This window comes from Etheostoma cragini, chromosome 3 (assembly GCF_013103735.1).
Source record: "Etheostoma cragini isolate CJK2018 chromosome 3, CSU_Ecrag_1.0, whole genome shotgun sequence".
NCBI lineage: Eukaryota > Metazoa > Chordata > Actinopteri > Perciformes > Percidae > Etheostoma > Etheostoma cragini.
In genome coordinates this window covers 24,778,523-24,787,387 of record NC_048409.1, presented here as the reverse complement: position 1 = coordinate 24,787,387, position 8,865 = coordinate 24,778,523, and the positions used below count along the sequence as shown (strand labels likewise).

The 8,865-nt window shown below is 42.9% G+C and overlaps 1 protein-coding gene and 1 long non-coding RNA gene across 2 annotated transcripts in view; one reads left to right on the top strand and one right to left on the bottom strand.

Moving 5' to 3' along the window:
- LOC117941696 (alpha-2-macroglobulin-like) overlaps nt 1-8,865 on the top strand; it is a 67,391-nt gene that overhangs the window by 4,735 nt on the left and 53,791 nt on the right. The gene's annotated exons all lie outside the window — the stretch shown is intronic.
- The window catches only part of LOC117941731, a 27,065-nt gene continuing 20,612 nt past the window's right edge, over nt 2,413-8,865 (bottom strand). The window contains exons 3-5 of the long non-coding RNA XR_004655964.1: nt 6,559-6,574; nt 4,164-4,167; nt 2,413-2,422 (exon numbers count right to left, since the gene is read on the bottom strand). This is a non-coding gene — a long non-coding RNA (uncharacterized LOC117941731). The remainder of the gene's footprint in view (nt 2,423-4,163; nt 4,168-6,558; nt 6,575-8,865) is intronic.

The following is an 8,865-nucleotide window of genomic DNA, read 5'->3' as shown; positions in this document are numbered from 1 at the left end:
GGAGCTCAGCCTGCCCTACTCCATCATCCGGGGGGAGCACTTTGAACTGAAGGCAACCACCTTCAACTACCTGACCAGCTGCATCATGGTAATGCGATAAAAAAAAAAAAAATGTTTTAACATTCTTACCATGCAATGCTAACATGCTGTCTTTTAGCAGGTTTCATGTTTACCATTTTCCCCACCTTTATTGTGTTAGCATTTACAATTAGCTACTTAGCACAAAACACAAAGTACAGTCAGATGGTAATTGGTCTGCAGGTATTTTGGTCGTAAACCAAAGTACTTTACAAAGTGAATATTTATAAATTTACAATTTACCTGATGATGGCTCTAGATAAAAAGTTAAGGGGTCGCCAAAAATAATCCTGCAGTGGAAATGTACCAAATTAAATGGAAATTCAGCTCTAATTTTCATTATCTAGAACTAGAAAAAATAAATCATAAAAATTAGGACATATATACGTTATATATAACGTATTTGTACGGTGTGTGTGTGTGTGTGTCTGTATGTGTAAAAGACAACTGCAAAAGATTGCAATTGATAATGACTTTACCTACTCCCTTTTGAATGTAGAATCAGAGGCACATTTTAAAACATTGTTGAAACCTGTCAGTGATTGCTGTTTCACTCTACCCACCTCCCTAGCCGGTTCTGTCACCCCATTCAAGACTGTATGCACCCGGGAATGGTTAAATGCTGCAGCCCTTTTCTGTAGTAACAGTTTTTTGCATTTGACAAAAATCTCCAGTTTTTAAATATTTTGTTCTCTCTCTTGAACAGGTCTCTGTGACTCCAACCCCCTCCTTAGATTACACCCTCACCCCCCTCTCTGGTGACCAGTACACATCCTGTCTGTGCGGCAATGAGCGCAAGACCCTCAGCTGGACCATGGCCCCTTCAGCCTTAGGTGAGAGTCAATCTTTTAACCACAAGGCTGTTGAGGTGGAGGAGCCCTTTCTAATCTCTGTTAAATCAGTGAGATCCACCTTAGTGATAAAATGTTTTGACATTTTTGTAATAAAAAATCTAATCAAATTCAAATCAAATTTCACACTGTTTGTTCTGTTCAGGAGTTGTAAATGTGTCAGTGAGTGCTGAGGCTGTGACATCCCAAATTTCATGTGACAATGAGGTTGTGAGCGTGCCTGAAAGGGGACGAATTGACGTGGTCACACGGCCTATCATAGTAAAGGTTGGTACCCTAGAAACAAGATGACAAAGAAAATGCTTATCTATTGACCAAATGGAAACTCTGTGACTCACATTATTTCTTTCCCTCTCAGGCTGAGGGAACTGAGATGACAAAGACCTACAACTGGCTGCTCTGCCCAAAAGGTTAGTACGGTACCAGTCATGACCCATCAAACATGTGAAAAGAAAAATACTGGAAGTGGAGTAGATTGAATGTTAAAAAATGTAATAGAGACATTCACTACTTTCATAAAGCACTTCATTGTGATTAGAGCAAGCATAGTGCAGGTGCATCAGATTGATTTACTGTTAAATAAATGAAAGAACCCTCAATTTTTGTGATTTAATCTTTCTTGATCCACTAACTGTCCGTTTCATCTAAAAGACATCTTTGTTTTACTGCTGAGTGTTTCTCTCTCTCTCTGTTCACAGGGGAAGCTTTGACAGAGGAAATGAACATACAACTCCCTGAGGACATGATTGATGGATCTGCCCGTGCTTCAGTTTCAGTCCTTGGTAAATTAATAGAAAATTATTTTTAATTGAGAATTGCTTTCACCAAGAAAATTCTAGGACGGGAACAGGCTTCCAAACCCCCTATGAATCACAGAGAGGGAGATTTATTGACCTGCCCGATGAAGTTCCGGGCCCCCGTCTGGAGTCAGGCCCGGATGGAGGGCTCCTCAGTTAGCGCCTGTTGGCCGGTTTTGCCACGGAGCCCAGCTGCACACAGCCTAAAAAAACTGCGTGGCGCCTATCTCTCCATCCCATGGGCCCAACACTTGTGGGAAGAACTGCTGGGGGCGGTGGAGGCCAGGGGCCTCGACGGACCAAACATGGGCGGCAAAGGCTGGCTCTGGGGACGTGGAATGTCACCTCTCTGTGAGGAAAGGAGCCGGAACTTGTGCGAGAGGTGGAGTGCTACCAGTTAGATCTGGTAGGGCTTAGCTCTACGCACAGTTTTGGTTCTGGAACCATACTTCTGGATAGGGGTTGGACTCTTTTCTACTCCGGAGTTCCAGGGCATGAGGCCCCGGGCAGGTGTGGGAAGACTCACAAGCCCCCGGCTAAGTGCCGCTATGTTGGCGTTTACCTCCAGTGGGGTCTCCATAGTTCTGCTGGGGGATTTCAACGCACACGGGGGCAATGATTGAGTTACATGGAGAGGTGTGAACCTTGGGAGGAACGGCTTCCATGATTTATACCAGTGCGGCTGATGTTGGATTTCTGTTTCATGGATTGTCTGCAACAAACACCATGTTCAAGCATAGGGATGCTCATAAGTTTACGTGGTACCAGAGCACCCTGGGCCAAAGGTCAATGATCGATTTAATAATCATTAAAGGGACGGTAACCTAAGAGCCCCTGGTGGACACCGGTGGTCGGGGACGCCGTCAGACTGAGGAAGGAGTCTTTCCAGGATATGCTATCCCAGAAAGAGCAAGAGGCAGTAGCAAGGTACAGAAGGGCCTGAAGGGCTGCAGCCTCTGCTGTGAAAGAGGCAAAGCAGGGAGTGTGGGAGAAGTTCGGAGAAGACATGGAGAAGGACTTTCGGTCGGCACCAAGGTGCTTCACCACCTAAGGAGGGGGAAGCGGGGAACCATCCAAGCTGTGTACAGTAAGGATTGGAAGTTGTTGACCTCAACTAACATAGGGCGGTGGAAGGAACATTTTGAGGAATGCCTAAATCCAGCTAATACGCCCTCTATGGTTAAAGGAAGAGCTGGAGGGTGATGCTGGATTGTCGTCAATTTCCCTGGTGGAAGTCACTGAGGTAGTTCAGCAACTCCACAGTGGCAAAGCCACGTGGATTGATGACCTCTGTCCAGAAGTGCTGAAAACTTTGGGTGTGGAGGGGCTGTCTTGGTTAACACGCCTCTTCAACATTGCGTGGAAGTCTGGAACAGTGCCTAAGGAGTGGCAGATCGGGGTGGTGGTTCTCCGCTTCAAAAAAGGGGACCAGAGGGTGTGTGCCAATTACAGGGATATCACACTTCTCAGCATCCCTGGTAAAGTCTACTCTAAGGTCCTGGAAAGGAGGGTTTAGCCGATAGGTGAACCTCAGGTTAAAGAGGGACAAGGCAGATTCCGTCCTTGTTGTGGCACAACGGATCAGATCTTTACTCTCTCAAGGATCATGGAGGGAGCCTGCGAGTATGCCCCACTGGTCTACATGTGTTTTGTGGCTCTGGAAAAGGCGTAGGACTGGGTCCCCCGGTAGACACTATGGGAGGTGCTGAGGGAGTGTGGGGTGAGAGGGTCCCTTCTTAGGGCCTTCCAGTTGCTGTATGACCAAAGCGAGAGCTGTGTCCGGGTTTTTTGGAAGACAGACTCTTTTTAGGTGAGGGTTGGTCTTCGCCAGGGCCGTGCTCTGGTAGGGAATGAGTCCTTACCCCAAGTGAAGGAGTTACTTCTGGGTCTTGTTCGCGAGTGAGGGACGACTCAGGATCCCCCAGTCGGACTCTGTTAATGTGGCTCGGGAAACGGAGGTTTGGGGTCCCATGCTGGAGCTGCTTCCCCCGCAAGTGATACTGGTTAAGCGGATGAAGAAGGATGGATGGATGGATGGATGGATGGACGGATAAAGGGGAACAGGCTTCTATCAAAAATTTAAAGTGATTCTGTGTTTTTTGCGCAGGTGACATTCTGGGCCGGGCTCTGAAGAACCTGGATGGGCTGCTGCAGATGCCGTATGGATGTGGTGAGCAGAACATGGCACTCCTCGCCCCAAACATCTACATCCTCGAGTACCTGAGAAACACACAGCAGCTGACCCCAGGCATCAAGGAAAAGGCTACCAACTTCCTGACCAGTGGTGAGTCTCCGTTTTAGTTTGTCTAAAAGATCACTTATGCCAAATCTACTGTCTGCTACATTCTGGTGCTGGTTGCACAAAATATAACAAGCAGTGTGTATAAGCGCTTGACAATGCTCGTCATTCCAATTAGAGACTACAGATCAGGGACACCCTGCTGGCCTGGGTTACGATGATGACAACAAGCCCCCACCTTAACTTCTAGGCCACCAGGGAGATCTTGTTGCATGTCATTCCCGTTTTTTCTCCCCTAATTTCCTGTCATCTTTTTACTGTCAGTTGTCCACTAAAGTTATCAAATGTAGTCTGTAACCAACAACAAATCAACAAATTTACCCCAAATCTTGAATTTATCATAAATCCTATCAAATCTGTAAATAACCTAATAATCATTTTTCTATTGTTATACAGGCTACCAGAGACAGCTGAACTACAAACATAAGGACGGTGCTTACAGCACATTTGGAGCAGGAACAGGGAACACTTGGTGAGACCATTACTGGTCATTCATCCTCAAAGAAGAATTAATTATATATTTATATGTTGTTCAACATTTACTACGAAATACAGTTCATACTTGTAGAGTAGATGATTATTGCGAGGCATTAAATAGATCTGCTTCCTCTTGTCTTTTTTTCTGTCTTTTGTTTTTAATATCCGTAGGCTGACTGCATTTGTGTTGAGATCTTTTGCCAAAGCACAGTCTTTCATCTACATTGACCCAGCGAACATTGAAGCGTCCGTGACTTGGCTGAAAAGTAAACAACGACAAAATGGCTGTTTTGAACAATCAGGAAAGCTCTTCAACAACAGAATGAAGGTAATTAAAGTCCCTCTTTACTAGAGCTTGTATACGCTGATTTTCATTCATGTCTTAGTAAGAAATGCCAGCCAGGGGTCCACTCCCGAAATGTGCGACATGAGATGATTCCCTCTTTGATTAATTACAGCAGGTTTCACCCACACTGCAGTGATCAATAACTGTATATATGTAGGCCTATATACAAATATGTATGTGAAATATAATATATTTTTATTATACAAATTGTGCATATTTACAAATATACTAAATACATTTATTCATCTCTCCTTTCATTTTATTAAATAAAGGTTCATTTCTACAAGTGTCTTAGATTCCAAAAGTGTCACATCTGGTAAACTATTCCAAATTTTACCCCCCTATGTGTTGAAAGGATTTCCTTCCAAAAGTGCCATGTCTTTGAATTGAGTCATCTTGTGTGAGGTTATGAGCTGAGTCATCTTGTGTGAGGTTATGAGCTGAGTTTATGGTTTGACTTTTGGTGGAGGTGGTCAGTTAAATCTATTAGGACTCCATCGTACCAACCAAGGAATATTAATACTAAGCTAAAAGCCACTGAAAGCTGAAGAGTGTTGTAGTGGGATGGGCAAGCAGCTCTGGGATGTAAGTTGATTCAACAGCTCAATGTTGCTCATGGTCACAAAAAGGGGATTACGATAAGATCTCCACTGTGTTGTGTTCGGCGCTGGAGAAAGGTCTGGCTGCACCCTTTATCATTCTGCTATAGACAGGGGCGTCAGACTGGGGGAGAGTGGCACTGAAGCGGGATTTATGATTGTGCGTTAAATCTCCGCCAGGGCTACTCAGCTACTTGGAGACATTGATCCCCATTCCGTAGCCTGACCTGTCCCTCTCAAAAAATCTAACTACATGTTGCGCCGTGGCTTGGTGGCGTTGCCTTTCCCCGTACTTATGTCCTGATTCTCCTTTTCCACAAGCAACATGAAGTCAAGGAGAAGATTAATGTTACCTGCTACAGACCGTGGTCAAAAAGCACAGGGAGGGATTGAGTACCCAGGTACCTCGTGTGAGGAGGACCCAAAAAGATGTTAGAATGAACATCTGTGGTTGCGGGGAGGGGCCCATAGAGGGCCTTTTTACCAGGCCCAGAATGTTGTGCAATGTCTCTGGCTACAGGGGGAATAGACTCACTTTGGCTATAACTGATAGTGGAGATAGCAAAATGGGAGCAGAATACTGTTTGAAATACACGGCCAATGACAGGCCTACATCCTGCATCCACTGAGTCAGATTAGATCACTAATTACTCATGCTTCCTCTTTACAGGGTGGTGTGTCTGATGAAGTTACTCTCAGTGCCTACATCACTGCTGCCTTCTTGGAGATGAATACACCGAGAGATGTGAGTAGATCATTTTTAGTGTGACTGTGTATATACTGTAATATGCATTGTAGCATTCATTTGAATATAAATATTTATAGCACAGCACTAAAAATTCTGAACTGTCATTATGAACACTAACAACATGTTTTGTTTTTGTTTTTTTTTACTGTGAAAGGACTAGTGTGTAGAATGTGTGTGTGTTTGGGGGGGATCTAAAAGCAGAAATGTTTTCATTAGTGTATAATCACCTGAAACAGAGTTGGTGTTTTCGTTTGATTAGAATGAGCCCTTCACATCTACATTAGGAGCAGGTCTACTTTCACGGAGCCCGCCATGTTGCACAGCCATATTTCTACAGGAGCCCAGAACAAACAAACCAAACACTGGCTTTAGAAAGGGCCTTTCATGCTTTTACATTGAAGTGAAGGCCAATCTAGGTTCTCCTACACACGTGGACAGAAGGGGGTAAACTGAGTTGTACTCAGTTGAATGCTGCAACCTCACCGCGTGATGCCACTTAAGTAGTAGAAATATACTTAGTTTTGAGCAAAGGCAGGAAACCCCAGTAGTGTAGTGATACTATTTATAGTATAGTAGTGATAATATTTAAAATGTAATATTAGTCTTTTTTAACATATTTCTGTTTGGTGGTTAGTGTCGTATGCCTCATTTGACAATTACATTTGTGGGTAGTTTTTTGTTCTTTATCCTTCAGATTAGTAGCACTGGTTAATACTTTGTAAAATATTCGTGGCCGGTTTCTTTTTCTTCTGTGCCCTCTGTTTGTTTTTTCTAAAGCTCACTTTCTGCTGTTTTGTGTGATTCCCTCCGGTGAGACCAGGGACATTTGTGACACTTTTTTGCAATTTTAAGCAATACATAAAAAAAACTATAAACTGGAATAACCAATTTCTTATATATATTATGAACTTTAATATGTCAACTGCTGACACAATGTATTTAAGTGGTTTTAGGAAATGCGTATGTAATTCAGTCTCTCCACTGTTACAACCAGGGACGGTTAACACATGTCAGGTTGTAACATGTCTAAAACATATATATAATGAATCAATCATATGCTCATAATGGAAAATATTATTTATCATTGTTATTGTGACTATTCATTTCATGTTTTTAAGTAATGATTACCTGTTTTTCACGCAACATGATAAAAAAAAGAGGTGAAGCCGTCAAATTATAATGTATACATTTATTTAATGGGTAGAACACCAAAAGTTTAAACATGAACTCAGACAATGGAGAGGGAGGGGGTGGGGGCTAGAAAGCATTTTACATTAAATGAAAATCTATGCAGTTTTTGATTATACTGGAACCGTTGTAACACCCCGTAACCATGTTTTCATCTCATGTGAGGTAGCTTGACTGCTAGTTAAGAGTTAGGCAAAATTTATTGTCATTAAACTGCTCATTCTGTCAGAATGGGCTGGTAGAAACAACCCAAACGCAGACAAGGAGTGAAAACCAACGAGAGTTCAATGATGATAGTCCATGAGCCAGATGACCAAACAAGGTGTAGCGGGGGAAATGCTGTAGCGGCAGGGGAGTGAAGATGAAACCGGAGGTTAGTAGAGTGATGATGGTCCGTAGGAGAAGGGTGAGTAGAAAGAGATACGTTCCCGAACACGAATACAGACACGAAGCAAAAGACAAACTAGCAAAAGTCACACGGGACGCCACATACATACGATGAAGACTTAGTATCCGACAGGGACTGGAGGTCAGGTCACGGAATAAGAGCTGGTGGTGATGATGATGAGACACAGGTGGGTGCTGGTAATTAGGCTGAGCCGGAACAGGTGACAGTGTGGATGAATGAAGGAGACCACGCGCCTCCCCAGGTTGCTTGGCAACAGGAAACGTGACGTTACAGACAGATAAAACAGACATACAGACAGCAATAGAGTAAAAAAAAAAAATAGACAACAATAAAGTCAGAGCGGGGGGTGCCTGACACATTCATGATACACAGTTGAGCAAGATTGCGTTGCAAGGCTCCGAAAAAAGAAAAGAAACAGAAGCCCATTAAAAAAAGAAACAGTATAAATCAAATGATGTGCAATATAAAGTATGTCAAATGTAAAATTATTATAAGGATATAACGACTAGTGCAAATATCAGTAGCAGCCGGAGGTATTGCATTGAAAACAGTAAAATGAACAGTATAAGTTTGACACTTGTTAGCCATTTCTTTTTTTAGAAATTAGCTTACAAAACAGTGATTTTAATAATACTTCTTTGACTTCATAGACATTTAATCTCACAACAGCATTCAAAAAGTACATCAGAAAGAAAAAAAATTGTTTTGCCTCAAAAACAACCTTTTGTAGATAACGCCATCAAGAAGTTTCAAATGTGGTTCCCTCTTTTGCAAGAATGGAGGGACATTAACATAATCACTCCAGGTTGTTTCTGATGGGAGGAATTCAAAGTGTTACAACCATCTCCTGTTACAACTGTCCCTGGTCTCCCTACTGAAGTCGTTTGTTTCCTTTTATATGTAGGAATTAGTTAACAATGATACAATGATTGTAAAAGACAATATGTTCTTTTAATCTGTTCTAGGATCCTGCCCTTCATGGACCTGTGAATTCTAGCTTGTCTTGCCTCAAGGAGTCCATCAGTGACCTCAGCAACACCTACACCACAGCTCTGCTGGCGTACGTCTTCACC